The following is a 15,167-nucleotide window of genomic DNA, read 5'->3' as shown; positions in this document are numbered from 1 at the left end:
TGCTGATTAGAAAACTAGTACAAGATCAGGGCCAGGGTGCCTTGGAGCACATTGGAGGAAGGCCACTTCCTCTGGGCAGAGGCAGCCGGGCAGTAGCACACAGGATTCCAGCCCAGGGCCTATAAAAAAAACTCCTCTCAAAAAAGTCAAACAATGTAAAGGTACATAAAAAATGGGCCAGGCACAGTGGCTCATACCTGTAATCCTAGAACTTTGCGAGGCCAAGGTGGGAAAATCACTTGAGCCCAGGAGTTCAAGACTAGCCTGGGCAACATAGCTAGACTCTGTCTCTACAAAAAATTAAAAATTTAAAAATTGGCCAGCCACAGTGGCATGGACCTGTAGTCCCAGTTACTTGGGAGGCTGGGGCAGGAGGATCACTTGAGCCCAGGAGTTCAAGGCTCCAGGGAGCTGTGATCACATCACTTCACTCCAGCCTAGGCAACAGAGAGAGGTGGCTCAAAAAAATAGAGCCTGGCTCAAAAAAACAAAACTAAACCGAAGTATAAGCCTCTTACAATCACATTCCCAAAGAAAACCACTACTAAAAATTTGGTTAACTATTTTGTTTTGTTTTGACAGAATAATAAAATTCAGTTAGGGGGAAATTTAACCTGAATGGGAGAACACCATCTATTTTTAAATTATCTTCCTCTCTGACCCTACCCAGCCCAATATCGCCAAAGGTTCTTAACAACCCAGGAGAAGTCAGCTGCAACTTTATTAGCATATCCTTGGATGGAATCCACTTCAAAGTTGAATCCTCAAGTATCTCAGTCTAACCCTGAAACTTTGATCTTTGTACCTAGGCAGGGCAAAGCCTAAGGAACTAGGTCCTTCACTCTTGGGGGTGGAGGGGGGTCCTCAGAAATGCAAATTTTTCACTGTTCTGCCACTGCCTCCTCTGTCACCTCTCCAGACCCCAGCCCTTGGATGAGTGGCTTTAACCAGGAGAGGGTTTACAAGTCTGTGTCAGAAAGAGGAGAGCCTTTGGAGAACCCTGAAGAAACACAGAGGACAAAAGACCAGCTTGTTTGCAGTTAGTGTTCTGAAGGGAGTCAGAATCCTAGACCAGCAACCATAGCTGGAAGGATTCGCTGAGGTTTAATAGGGCCCCTTAGCTTCCCCGTATGTGTTCTTGTTGTTTTTCTCTTATTTCACAGTAAAATCTATAACAAAAAGGGCTGTTTATCTTGGGGTACACCAAGGAAGAGGGAGATGAGGGTGAAAAATATATCCTTTTCTGCAGCTGGTGTTGGGGAACAGAGAATCCAGGGTGGAAGTGGGGGTAGAGATGGTAAATACATAAGAAAGCCACAAAGAAGCCTGGGTGCAGTGGCTCACACCTGTAATCCCTGCACTTTCGGAGGCTGAGGCAAGTGAATGGCTTGAGCCCAGGAGTTCAAGACCATCCTGAGCAACATAAGGAGACTATCACCTCCACAAAAAAATACAAAAACCAACTGGGCATGGTGGTGCATGCCTGTAGTCCCAGCTACTTGGGAAGCTGAAGTGGGAGGATTGCTTAAGCCCAGGAGGTCAAGGCTGCAGTAAGTCAAGATCGTGCCACTGCACTCCAGCCTGAGGGAGTGAGGAACCCTATCTAAAAAAAAAAAAAAAAAAAAAAAAAAAGCCACAAAGATATGCAGGCTCCAGAAGGTGTCTTCCATCAAAGGAAAGTTCCTGGGCTAAAAAATAATAATAACAACAATGACTACCATTTATTGAGCATTTACAATGTTCTGGGCGCTTTGCCAAGTGAATTACACACATTTTCTCATTTAATCCTTTCAACAGTCCTGGGAAGAACAGTTACCATTGTTATCTTCATTTCACCATTGAGCAAATGCAGTGGAGCTAACTAGCTTGCCCAAGATCACACAGCTAGCAATAAGTGGCAGAATCAGGACCCATGCTCAAAACTGTTTGACCCCAGAGACTAAGTTCATCCCTTCAGAGCAAAATAATTCGATGCTTCAGTGACTACCAACTGTCTACCCCCCACCCCCACCCCTCAACACGAACTCTCCAGGCTTGCTTTCCTCAGCTATCCCAGATGAGTTTGTGGATTTTCACGTTGCCATCTTTCAAGATTCAGGCATCGTTTCCCCTGAGTCATCTTCCTTCCTGATCTCTCCTTCCACAGCCCCCTGCAGATGCCCCCGGGTGGCACTACGTGTCATGTTTGGTCTCCCTCACAAGACAAGTGAGGTCCCCCAGGCTGTGCACTCATCTCTTTCATCTTCGGATCCACTGTGCCCGGCACAGCGCCTGACACACAAGAAGTGCTCCCTGACACCCCCAGGCTCCGTGAATAGATGTGGCATTCAGGCCAGACAGAGCTGAGCTGCCACACAGCTCGCTCCCTTTCTCACTCCAAATTGGCAGAAGAGAGTGAATGTTATTTACAAAAACACCAAGCCAAATAAGACCCTCCCTTCCCTGACATGCTGAAGCTGCTCTGGGAACAGACAGGGGTCACCAAATGGTGGCCAGATGGTGACTGACTGCTGCTCCCTAACTCCAGGGGCCTGGGGCAAAAGGCTTGGCTGCCCACCTGCTCCCAGGACCTGTGAACGATCCACTTTGTAGGGAAAACCCCAGACAGTTCCCCCCTCCCGAATCCCCTTCTGCAACCAGCTCTCGGAGTGGAGACTCTGCCAGCTCTCACCACATCCTGGGGACTCTCGAAGCCTGGGCTGGAAGTTCTGCAACCTTGCCCCATGTCAATGGTGCTTACTTTACCTGACTTGTTCCATAACAAAGAATTGTTAATTCTGCAGTATCGACCCAGGGTAGCGGGGTGATCATTCCTGGTAGGCACAGCTGAGCCCTAAAATAACAGAACCCAGATAGAGCAGGGGCAGAAGGAATGTGGGGAGAGGGGAAGAGGAGCTCCCTTCTGCCAGGGAAAACTCTGAGGACACAAGTAGCTGGAGGAACAGGGAAGGGATTTCCTACAGTGTTCCCAAACAAAGAGAGCTGGCCGGGCTTTGGGGAGAGCTCCGTTTCCCTTCGTTTCATTCAGCAGTGGTCTCCTCCTCCCACAGATGTGGGAGGCAACAGGCCCCCAACCAGTTATCAGGCCCTCCAGCATGAGGGCCTTTGTCTCCCCTTAGACATCTAGCTGGCAGGGCGAAGGGCCGACAAATCCTCCCTGACCCTCCCAGCTCTTTGTTATCTCAGAGGGAAGATTACATTTCTGTATGGGGAGGCAAGGTGCCGGGAGGCCTCGGGCAGGACAGAGACAGGCAGAGCTGCTGTCTTACCCCTGTTGCCTGGAGCAGCTCAGGGCTGCCCTAGGGACACTCTCCCTCCACTGGCCTGGGGCCCTTCCAGAAACGGGAGGGCTACATTTCAGAAAGAGGGCGAGTAGAGGAGTGGGACAGAAGGGGAGCAAGGTGGGCTGGAAGGATAAAAGCAGCCAACTCTCAATTATTCAGAAATGTGTCTGCAGTGTGTGGACAGCCCATGCCTTTGCTGAGTTTCTCACCTTCTCTGTTCAGCTGCCATCAGCTCTTTCCCTGAGAAGTGGAGGAGGGACCCTGGCAAGTTGGCCACTTGCTTTCATTTTGGCTTCTTGATAAATCTATAGAGGATTTTTCAGCAGCAGGCCCATGTCCCTCAACCCCCAAACAAGCATTTAGATCATTCTCTTTCTGTTTAAATCAAGAACGCATTATTTAGCCTTTTATTTGGGGTTCAAGATACTCCTACAATGGTTCTAAATCATAAGAAAAAGGGGCTTGATTTAAAACCCCTTGTTTTGGGCCAGGAATGGTGGCTCACGCCTGTAATCCCAGCACTTTGGGAGGCCAAGGTGGGCAGATTACGTGAGGTCAGGAGTTCAAGACCAGCCTGGCCAACGTGGTGAAACCCTGTCTCTACTAAAAATACAAAAATTAGCTGGGCATGGTGGCAGGCGTCTGTAATCCCAGCTACTCGGGAGGCTGAGGCAGGAGAATCGCTTGAGCCCAGAAGGCAGAGGTGAGCTGAGTGAGCTGAGATCGTGCCATTGCACTCCAGCCTGGGCAAAAAGAGCAAGACTCCATCTCAGGAAAAAAAAAAAAGAAAACAAAAAAAACCCTTGTTTGAGAAGAATTACGGAGCAAAGTAGAAAAATAGTAGCTGGGTGTTAACATTAAATGCTGGATTTTTTTCATGGCTTGTCTTCCCAATCATATTCCCTCAAATTGTGTTTCCTCCTCTGGTAACCCAGGTTGGTTATGCTTAGCAAGTCCATCAACAATAAATATACCTGGAAAACCTCCTGTGTAGAATTGGTCAGACACCTAGATAAGATCCTTGCCCTAAAGCAGTTTAGAAACCAGTTAGAAAGAAAGCAGAGTAAGGAAAACCACTAACAAAGCACGGTATCAACTCAGTGGATAGTCAGCAAGTGAGCAGGGGGTCCAGGGACTGACAAAGCTGGGATGGGCAGGGAAGGCCTCTTGGGGGTAGGGTGTGAGTATGGCCTTCTTACAAGCCTGTGATGAGTAGTAATTAAAATGCAGGAGGCCTAATGGGTGGGCAGCTTATATAGGAGTATAAACCAAGCTTGACCAGGAGCTGAAATGTTAAATGGTGGCTTGTAGGGGAAAACCCTATAAACAGTGGCTGAAGTTCATTTATTCAACAAAGATATGAGTTCTTGTTTCTCATTTTTTGTTTTGTATTATTTTGTTTTGAGACAGGGTCTTACTCTGTCGCCCAGGCTGGAGTGTAGTGGCTGGATCATAGCTCACTGCAGCCTCAAACTCCTGGGCTCAAGCCAACCTCCTTCTTCAACCTCCACCTCCAGCTAATTTTTAAAAATATTTTGTAGAGACAAGGGCTCACTTTGTTTCCCAGGCTGGTCTTGAACTTCTGGCTTCAAGTGATCCTCCCGCTTCGGCCACCCAAAGTACTGGGATTACAGGCGTGAGCTGTAATTTAGTTGTTTATTTACTCATTTGTTCAACAAATACTTATTGAATATTTGCTCTTTGGCCAGTCAAGGGATTTCATGAGTGTCTACTATGTGAATAACACTGTGTTGGCCACTAGTCTGTCACCTACTGGTGGATTAGAAAAATAGCACGAGGACCATTTTTTCTTTTCTTTTCTTTTCTTTTTTTTTTTGAGACGGAGTCTTGCTCTGTTGCCAGGCTGGAGTGCAGTGGCACAATCTCGGCTCACTGCAACCTCTGCCTCCCGGGTTCAAGCGATTCCTCTGCCGCAGCCTCCCCAGTAGCTGGGATTACAGGCAAGCGCCACCATGCCTGGCTAATTTTTTTGTATTTTAGTAGAGACGGGGTTTCACCTTGTTGGCAAGGATAGTCTCGATCTCCTGACCTCGTGATCCACCCGCCTCGGCCTCCCAAAGTGCTGGGATTACAGGCATAAGCCACCGCACCCGGCCAACTCTTTTCTTAAATTAGCCAGGGAGGCGTGGGTGGGTTGGGTGAGGAGTTGGGTGGGGGGATCTCATTCAGTATTCAAACTTCTACAAGTTTCGGGGTTGAGGTGGGTGATGGTAAGGGAACAGGCCCTGCCACTAACTTTCATAGTGACTTCCATTTGTGTAATATTTTTGGTCCACTGAGAGCTATTATTTTATTTGATTCTTATGACCATCTTGTGAAGGAGTATCAACAGATACCCCGTTTTGATTTTATCAGATGCATGATTTGTCCTACATCAAACTTCATAAATGATGGACAGAATGGAGGAATCCTTCAGACCTAGTGCTGCCTACTTCCCACCCCAATGGTGGCCTCAGCCTGGGCTCACATCACACGCCCCAAGGAGCCTTGGAAAAAATAAAGGCTCTTGGCTCCTTCCTGGGACAGCGTGATTCCTCATGTCTGAGCAGGCCCATGAACTTGTATTTTTCAGACGTTCCCTAGGACCCGTGTCCATCTGGATTAGGGAACCACTACATTATATCACTCCGCGGGAAGACTCAGGGGGAAGCATTTTAGCCACTTTCCTGTGTTCCACAGTACTGGAGGGTGTTCTGAGTGGGCTGTGATTAATTTCCAAACCAACCACACGTCTCCCCTCAACTCCCACTGCTTACTCTTTGCTTCCTAGACATTCACGGCAGGCTGGAGACTTCTGGAAGCCAACAGCATCGCTGTAGAATTTACAGGGTCCAGTTCCCGGTGGACCACAAAACCTAAATTATGTGGCTGGGGAAAGCTGAAATCCAAGGGAAGGGTTTGAGGAGGGGCTGACCTTATAATAAAACCAGCTTGTATTTACTAAGTGTTAACTATGCGCTAGGCCCTCGTTGACGCCTCAACTCTATATGAAAAGCACTAATATCCCCCATTTACAGATGGGAAAACAGAGATTTAGAGCGCGAAAATCATTTCCCCAAGGCGCACAGACTCCAAAGCCCACGCTACCAGGTACAACCTCAAGGCTGCGGCGTCTCTTTACCTGCCCCCTAGCCCCCAAACCGCTGCTATGTCTAGGGCCTGACATTCCGGCGCCCTCTGGGACGTGCTCAGATGCAGGGGCGCAAACGCCAAAGGAGACCAGGCTGTAGGAAGAGAAGGGCAGAGCGCCGGACAGCTCGGCCCGCTCCCCGTCCTTTGGGGCCGCGGCTGGGGAACTACAAGGCCCAGCAGGCAGCTGCAGGGGGCGGAGGCGGAGGAGGGACCAGCGCGGGTGGGAGTGAGAGGGCGAGCCCTCGCGCCTCGCCGGCGCATAGCGCTCGGAGCGCTCTTGCGGCCACAGGCGCGGCGTCCTCGGCGGCGGGCGGCAGCTAGCGGGAGCCCGGACGCCGGTGCAGCCGCAGCGCGCGGAGGAACCCGGGTGTGCCGGGAGCTGGGCGGCCACGTCCGGACGGGACCGAGACCCCTCGTAGCGCGTTGCGGCGACCTCGCCTTCCCCGGCCGCGAGCGCGCCGCTGCTTGAAAAGCCGCGGAACCCAAGGACTTTTCTCCGGTCCGAGCTCGGGGCGCCCCGCAGGGCGCACGGTACCCGTGCTGCAGTCGGGCACGCCGCGGCGCCGGGGCCTCCGCAGGGCGATGGAGCCCGGTCTGCAAGGAAAGTGAGGCGCCGCCGCTGCGTTCTGGAGGAGGGGGGCACAAGGTCTGGAGACCCCGGGTGGCGGACGGGAGCCCTCCCCCCGCCCCGCCTCCGGGGCACCAGCTCCGGCTCCATTGTTCCCGCCCGGGCTGGAGGCGCCGAGCACCGAGCGCCGCCGGGAGTCGAGCGCCGGCCGCGGAGCTCTTGCGACCCCGCCAGGACCCGAACAGAGCCCGGGGGCGGCGGGCCGGAGCCGGGGACGCGGGCACACGCCCGCTCGCACAAGCCACGGCGGACTCTCCCGAGGCGGAACCTCCACGCCGAGCGAGGTAAGAGCCGTGGCGCCCCCGGATCTGGGGCGGGCTTGGCGTCCCGAGCGGCCCCCGGCGCCGGAGCCTCCCGGCTGCGCGCTTTGCCCGCCGCAGCCCAGCCGGGGCCGGCGCCTCCCTCCGCTCGCCGCCCGCCCCTTTCACCTCCTGGCTCCCTCCCGGGCGATCCGCGCCCCTTGGGTCTCCTCTCCCTTCCCTCCGTCCGCGTCTCCTGCGCCCCCTCCCTGCGCTCGTCCCGCCGCTCTTCCCGCCGCCCAACTTTTCCTCCAACTCGCGCTCGGGAGCTGGCGAGGCGGCGGCGGCTCCTCAGTGAGTCCCGGGAGGGACAGGCCCGGGGCGAAGGCGGCAAGGCCCGCGGTTTCCTGGACTGGGGAGGAGGGCGGGAGTGGGCGGCGAGGTGGGATGCGTTGTGTGTGTTATGTGTGTGTTGCATTCCACTCCATCTCTTTTTGGTCCCCTTTTGGGGATTCACCCCCAATTCAGCAGGTAGCTTTGGGCTCAACGCTAAAAATCCGGGACATTCCTAAGTCCTTTTCCACCCCCGGGAAAGCCTGGGGTGCGGGTTGGGGTCGGATGGGGTGGGGGATGAACTGCGGAGGACGTGGAGGGCTAGGTTAGCTTCTCTTGGAATAGGTTTTAAGGAGGTGTCGTCACCAAATGGCTGAATCTGCTTGAGCTGAGAGCGAAAAACGACTCCCCTTTCCAGAAGGGGTGATCTTATGACTTGGACGGTCTCTGAAAGGGTCGGAAGTTTGGGGAACGGGAGGACGACCCACGGTCGTTAAGCCGAGGTATGGGATGGGGGCGGAAGGACCGTTCGGTCCCAATCTGGTTCCTGGAGGTGGGGGAAGGGATGAGGGTTTTTGTCCGGTGTGGTTCACTCGGCAGCGATGCGTATGCTTCTCTGGCCCAGACCCCTCTGCACCCCGCTTCCCCTACCGTTATGTTTGGGGTTGGGAGAAAAGTGAGGCTACGACCCATGTTTGCGGAGGAATTTTATGGACCTTGTAGATGGGGGTTCATATAGAACACACACCCCCTATGAGGCAGCCAGACACTTTTTTGGTGGTGGTGGTGGGGGGGTGGGGTGTGAAGCCTGTTTCTTGTTCTGGGCCCAGAAGCTATCAACCCTTTTGAAAAACATTACCACGGTGCCTTTCTCCCCCAGCACTCCCCCACCCCTAATTTCCAGATGTAGCAGCCACATCTGGTTCCGTTTCACCCCACACGGGTACACCGCAGCCGCATTATTAACTTGCCTCTTCCTCCCCTCCCCCTCCCCCAAATTAAAACTCAGATTCTTCAGCTTGTCTTGACCACCTCCCTCCTTAACATTTCTGGAGACTTGGAGATGCGGCGTTGAGATTCGGGGGAGAAAAGAAAGTTCCTTTGGATCCCGAGTTATTTAAGATCTCACCAAGTTATTCGCCGCCGCTGGTGGGTGGCGGCGGTCGGGGTGCTTTCTGTATTGCGCAGAAAAGAGGCATCTTGGGAGATGGGGCCAAGGTTTTAGGGGGTGCCACTCGCGAACGGTTCATCCGCTAGACTAGGGGGGGCTCTTTGGCTGTGCGTCTGGCCAGAACTGGCCTTGACGATGGAAGTTTCTGGAACCAAAGCGTTGCTTTCTCTCCCTTGTGTTATAGCTGGAGCTGCGGGAGCGCCTGCCCTGCCCGGAGCCCGCGGTCCCCTCTCGGCTGCCCCGCGGTGGCGTCACGCGCCCCTCCCGGAGCAAGCCCGGTGCGCAGGGCCGGGGGCGTGGGCGGCTGCTGCCAGAGGCGCTCCCTGTGTGTTTTTAAGGACTGATTTGGGCCGCATCCCCCGGAAACTAAAGTGGGGCGTTTTACCGTTTAAATAACGGCTACAGGTTTGAAAGCGGGGTTGGATTTTCGAGTTGTGTTTGGTAATAGTCTTTGAGGCAGGAAAGCGCCTTGTGGTCCAAAGTTGCGGGAGGGTGGGGAGAGTCGGCGTCTTACCCGCTTCTTTCCAGCCTCTTTCAAATTGAAAACACTTCTCTGGTTTCCTTCTTTGGGCGGTAGTTTTGGAGGCTGTAATGAAATCGCACTTTCTCTAGACGTGGTAATTAAGGTGACTGTTTCCTCCGCAGATGTGCCCTACCCTTTGCACCTCCGGACCAGCGCTTTTTTTGGAATACTATCTAGCCTTGAGACTGTTTAGCAGAAAGTGGCCATTTTCCTCCCTTGGCCCGGGCTCCCGGTTTCCTCCCTGAGGCTTGTTTAAAAGCGAAGTAGCAGGGCCCCGTGGGACGCGCCTTGGTCTGGGTAATCACCCCCACGCCCGGGTCATCCACCTTCCTCTCGGTGACCGAGGTTCAGCAGCCTCTGCTATTGCCGGCCGTCTTTGCCGATGGCCTGCCTCCCTAATGACTTGTTTACATATCCTACCCCCAGTGGGTAAGGAGAAGCTCCGGGGCTGCCCCGACCCTCCGAGTGCAGGGTGTTTGGGGACCGGGAGGCTGCTGGGGCCTGACTCCAGCTGGGAGGGTTATGAACTGCATCAATGACGAGCTGCTTGAAATATCTGTTGCATTTACTCTTAGTCATAGCTGAGTGTCAGCTTTTTAATGAGGTTCATCCAGATTGAGAGCCACTTGGACTGCGTACTTCACTGCCTGCTTTTCCAAACATGCCTGCAGAAATGCTCATTTTCGAGGTATTTTTCCCAATGGGAATTCAGGCCAGAGTGGGCACCACTTGAACAATCTTAGGGTGCTTCTTTTCCTTGGCCTCTGGCCATGGAGGGTGTTAGAAAGTTCCATTAGGTGGCCCTTTGATAGCAAGGGAAGCAAAGGCTGAGGAAGAAATGGAGAAGCGTCCCCCACTCCCTAGGGGCAGAGGATTAGATACATCGGTGCATCCCTCAGGCTGGGCTAGCTTTATTCCTGGTGGACTCCAGAGGGCAAGAAAATTGAATTGAACACTGGGTAGGCAGATTCAAGCCTTAGAGACCAAGGAAAATCCATGGGTTTTGCTTTTAGTGGTGTGCTCTTTGTTTTCAGTATTGACCTGAAACAAGACTCCTAAAATGAGAGATTTGCTGGTATGAACTTGGGGGTTTAGCAGCCGGCTTCTACAAAGGCTTTTTTCTTGCCTTCGTTTCTAAAGTGTCTTTCGTCAAAATGGCTGTTAGTTACAGAACATCCTAGCAAAGTTTGAGCCTGTTGCTGCTGGAGGAAAAGGAGTTAGAATTGATTCAAATGTCTTATTCTGAAAGGGCCTCACATCATTTGATAGTTTAATTTCCTCCTGGGAAATTTGTGTCTTACATTTGTCTTCCCCAGAGCTTTGTAAAAGGCCTGAACGCACCAGGGACTAGTGGGAGCCCAGATGCAGAGCTTTAGAGAAGATTCTGGTGTTTCCAGAGAGGATGAAATGTCAGACTTGGGCTAGGATATTTGTTTTTCCTCCTAAGGTTGCATCTACTTTAAACAGAAATTCTCTCCTCGCCACCATTTATCTCTCCCCTGCATGAAAAAAACCATGTTTAGGGCCCTCTCCCCCATTTAATAGCCCTCACCTGGATGAACTATCCCAAGAATTTGGTGGGGTTCCACTCATAGTACATCCTGTCTTTAAGAGCAAGGTTTTCTAGATTATGTGCAGCAGTTCGTGTTTCACTTGTTGCTTTTTTTTTTTTTTTTTGAGATAGTCTCGCTCTGTCGCCCAGGCTGGAGTGCTGTGGCGCTATCTCAGGTCACTGCAACCTCCGCCTTCCGGTTCAAGTGATTCTCCTGCCCCAGCCTCCCTAGTAGCTGGGATTGCAAGCATGCGCCACCATGTCCGGCTAATTTTTTGTGTTTTTAATAGAGATGGTGTTTCACCATGTTGGCCAGGCTGGGCTTGAACTCCTGACCTCAAGCAATCCGCTGGCCTCGGCCTCCCAAAATGCTGGGATTACAGGTGTGAGCCATTGTGCCTGGCCACTTATTGCTAATTTTTTATATGTCTCTTACTTCCAAGGACATTTAGACACTTTTTTTTTTAAAGAGACTCAAAAAATTAGCATTTCCATTGGACCAACTAAAATTTAGCAAGCTGAGCTGAGTAACTTTCTCCATATGTTTATTTAGTACTTGCCCCCTGCCCTCTCAACATGTGAGTAGAGAATGGTCACTTTGGGGAAGAAATAAGTCTTATTCTTATCTGAAGGGATTAATGTTTTGGTGTTACTTCCTCAATTCTGAAGAACCAAGTTGTCCAGAAATTTTCTCAGGGTTCTTTGGACTAGAGTTTGGCTGGTTAACAAGGGGTACTACCTAATTGCTTTTCTCTGATATTCTCAGCCTCTTTTTCTGGAGGAGTATCTGTATCAGTTTCTTTTCATCAGCCCTTTTTTTCCCTTCATTCACTTACTCATCCAGTTAACAAACATGTTGGCATCTCCTGTGTACATGCTAGGTGCCGAGGGTGTTAGCAAAGGTTAGGGAGGCACAGACCCTGTTCTGAAGGAGCCTGCAGTTTCGTGGGGAGAGAAGAGAATGAAGAACATAAATAACAATCATATAATATGACCTAAGTGCCATGTGAGAGGGGCTGGTAATGTGGTTTGCAAATTTGGAGGAATGCAATTCTCCAGCTAGAAGGCCCAAGAAAGTCTTATGGAAGAAACAGCTTCTTAAGGTGGGGTTCAGAGAAAAGGGAAGGGCTGGCGTGTTGCAGAACAAGGAATGGCATGAAGAAAGTCTTGCACAGAGGCATGGATGTTGCTTCGAGCTGTGGCGCCCTATAGAAATAGAACACGAGCAGCTGGTCACAGTGGCTCATGCCTGTAATCCCAGCACTTTGGGAGGCCAAGGCAGGCGGATTGCTTGAGCCCATGAGATGGAGATGAGCCTGGACAACATGGTAAGACCCTGTGTCTTCCAAAAAATACACAAATTAGATGAGTATGCTCATGCTTACTGGTAGTCCCGGCTATTCAGGAGGCTGAGGTGGGAGGATCACTTGAGCCTAGGAGGCAGAGGCTACAATAAGCTGTGATTGCACCACTGCATTCCAGCCTGGGGGACAGAGGAAGACCCTGTTTAAAAAAAAAAAAAAAAAAAAAAAAAAAGCCAGGCACAGTGGCTCATGCCTGTAATCCCAGCCCTTTGGGAGGCCAAGGCAGGTGGATCACCTGAGGTCAGGAGTTCAAGACCAGCCTGGCCAACATGGTGAAACCCTATTTCTACTAAAAATAAAAAAATTAGCCGGGCTTGGTGGCTCATGTCTGTAATCCCAGCTACTAGGGAGGCAGGAGAATCGTTTGAACCCGGGAGGCGGTGGTTGAGCCAAGATTGCGCCACTGCAACTCCAGCCTGAGTGACAGAGCAAGACTCCGTCTCAAAGAAAAAAAGAAAGGAAGAAAGAAATATAACATTATAACATGAGCTATGTGTACGTTCAGATTTTCTAGAAGCCACATTGGAAATTAAGTTAAAAGAAAGAAATAGGTAAAAAAAATTTTTTTTTTTTTGAGACGGAGTCTCGCTTTGTTGCCAGGCTGGAGTGCAGTGGCGCAATCTCGGCTCACTGCAACCTCTGCCTCCCGGGTTCAAGCAATTCTCCTGCCTCAGCCTCCTGAGTAGCTGGGACTACAGGCGCGCGCCACTGCACGCAGCTAATTTTTGTACTTTTAGTAGAGACGGGGTTTCACCATGTTGGCCAGGATGGTGTCGACCTCTTGACCTCGTGATTCGCCCACCTCAGCCTCCCAAAGTGCTGGGATTACAGGCGTGAGCCACTGCGCCTGGCCAAAATTTGTTTTTTAATTAACTTGTTTGTTTAGATTTTATTTAATGTAACTATATTTCCAAAATATTATCATTTGAACATGTAATCAATATAGAAATTATTGATGAGATACTTTACTTTTTTTCGTAACAAGTTTTTAAGATGCGGTGCATACTTTTTACTTATAGCATATCCGTTAGCACCAGCCACATTTCAAGTGTGCAGTGGCCACTGTGTGGGCCACAGGTCTAGAATATAAGACATGAAGATGGAGAGTGAGAAATGCCTTTGGAAAGGTTGGAAGTTCCTGTCCTTCTGCTGCCAATTACCAAATCTCCTGAGAGTGCTATTAAGGAGTGACTCAAAGCACTACACAAAGAGAATTATAAATATCTTAATATTATATCTGAAATACAAATGCATAATTCTTTACATTTGGTTGGTACTTTAGAGAGGAGAGAATGGGCACAGTCACCCACACCACCCATTTGAGCCTCATAATCACCTGTGATGTAGCTTCCTCTAGGTGGGAAACCGAGGCTTAGAACGGTTAAGTGACTATCCCAGGGTGGCAAGATCATAAGTGGAAGGGTGTGAATTCATACTGTCTCCAGCGGACAAGAATAAAAAGACCCAGGCTGGGTGTGGTGGCTCATGCCTGTAATCCCAGCACTTTGGGAGGCCACTGTAGGTGGATCTCCTGAGCCCAGGAGTTCATTACCAGCATGGGCAACATGGTGAGACCCCGTTTTTATTAAATATACAGAAAATTAGCCCAGCTACTCGGGAGGCTGAGGTGGGAGGATCACTTGAGTCTGGGGGATGGAGGTTGTAGTGAGTTGAGATCGTGCCACTGCACTCTAGCTTGGGTGACAGAGCAACACTCTGTCTCAGAAAGAATAAAAAGATTTGGCCATGAATTCGTCAGCTAGTTTTCCTTACATAATTTTTGGACAAGGAGATCTGACATTCATAGGTTTTTCTCTTAGAAGTGGGAGAGCTTCAAGGTCACGTGGTCTGTCCAGCCCCTGCTATCTCACCAGACACTGTCCACCCTGTATGTTGGATCAGTACTCCAGTGAGAAGACAGCAGGCACTTTCACCCATGCAGCCCATTCAGTCTTCATAACCACCTGTGATGGAGGCAAGGCAAGTATTTCAGCCCCCTCTGATGAGTGGGAAACTGAGATGTGCCCCCTCTCCGCTCCCCACCGAGGACCTCTGCATGCAGGCATGAATCCCAGGAGCCTAGCTGATATTGGAGAGACGGGGCGGGGGGAACCAGCTGCAGGGTCTTGGAGGAAGCTGCTGTGTACACCTGCAAGGCTGCAGGTTACATCTGTCAAGCAGTGAAGGAAGGAAGTTGTTCCTAAGGGATTGGAAAAATTCATTAATTAGTAGAATGAGAAACTGAGGTGAAGGAGGAGGTGGCAGGGTCCCAGACAGCATGTTGTACTAGTGGCCTGTGTCACTGTGTTTTTTGCAGGCGGGTGGCATGGGGTGTATGCTGACTTCTTATTCCAGGAGTTGGTGCCAGGAGGCCAGGTTTTCTTAACATCCTTGTTTTACAGATGTCAAACTTGAGGGCCAGAGGGGTAGGAGAGGAAGAGACTTTTTGTACCTTTTTTGGGAAAGAACAAGAGGGAAGCTGGCAGATGAATTTGAAGTGCATTGACCAGGGAGCTGAGAGAGGGCGGTCTGCAGCCAGCCCACACCTGGGAGGAGGCGGCAGGCTTTTCTGGGGACAGAGTGGCCAAGTCGAAGCAAGCTTAACCATCTCAACATGACACCACTCTTTCCCGTTGGAACCTGAGAACTTGTTCAGTATTCTGACACTTAGCAAGGGACCTGGGTTTTCTTGGTCAGGTGTGCGTTTCTGGGTGACAGGCCTGCATCAGGTGTATTTTTGGGATGTAGTAAGATGTGGAATATGGGTTTAGGGGCATCCTCTGGCAAGCACTGCTTCTATCCCAGCTCTGGGAATGTGCCCCATGCAGTATCCTAGATGGCCCATCTGTGGTCTGCTTCCAAGGGTCTTTCTTTTAGTTAGTTAGTTTTGAGACAGAGTCTCACTCCGTCACCCAGGCTG

The 15,167-nt window shown here is 50.9% G+C and overlaps 1 protein-coding gene across 16 annotated transcripts in view; it reads left to right on the top strand.

The window, feature by feature from the left end:
• Positions 1-6,694: 6,694 nt before the first annotated feature.
• FGFR1 (fibroblast growth factor receptor 1) overlaps positions 6,695-15,167 on the top strand; it is a 57,465-nt gene continuing 48,992 nt past the window's right edge. For 13 of the 16 annotated variants that reach the window (XM_063817019.1, XM_009455214.5, XM_063817016.1 and 10 more), the window contains exon 1: positions 6,695-7,349. The gene's annotated coding sequence lies outside the window, so the exon portion shown is untranslated. Of the gene's footprint in view, positions 7,350-7,604; positions 7,659-15,167 lie in introns of those variants that run through there. The other 3 variants (XM_063817012.1, XM_063817013.1, XM_063817018.1) reach the window with 2 other exon arrangements.

Source organism: Pan troglodytes, chromosome 7, assembly GCF_028858775.2.
Source record: "Pan troglodytes isolate AG18354 chromosome 7, NHGRI_mPanTro3-v2.0_pri, whole genome shotgun sequence".
NCBI lineage: Eukaryota > Metazoa > Chordata > Mammalia > Primates > Hominidae > Pan > Pan troglodytes.
This window is presented reverse-complemented; position numbering and strand designations above follow the sequence as displayed.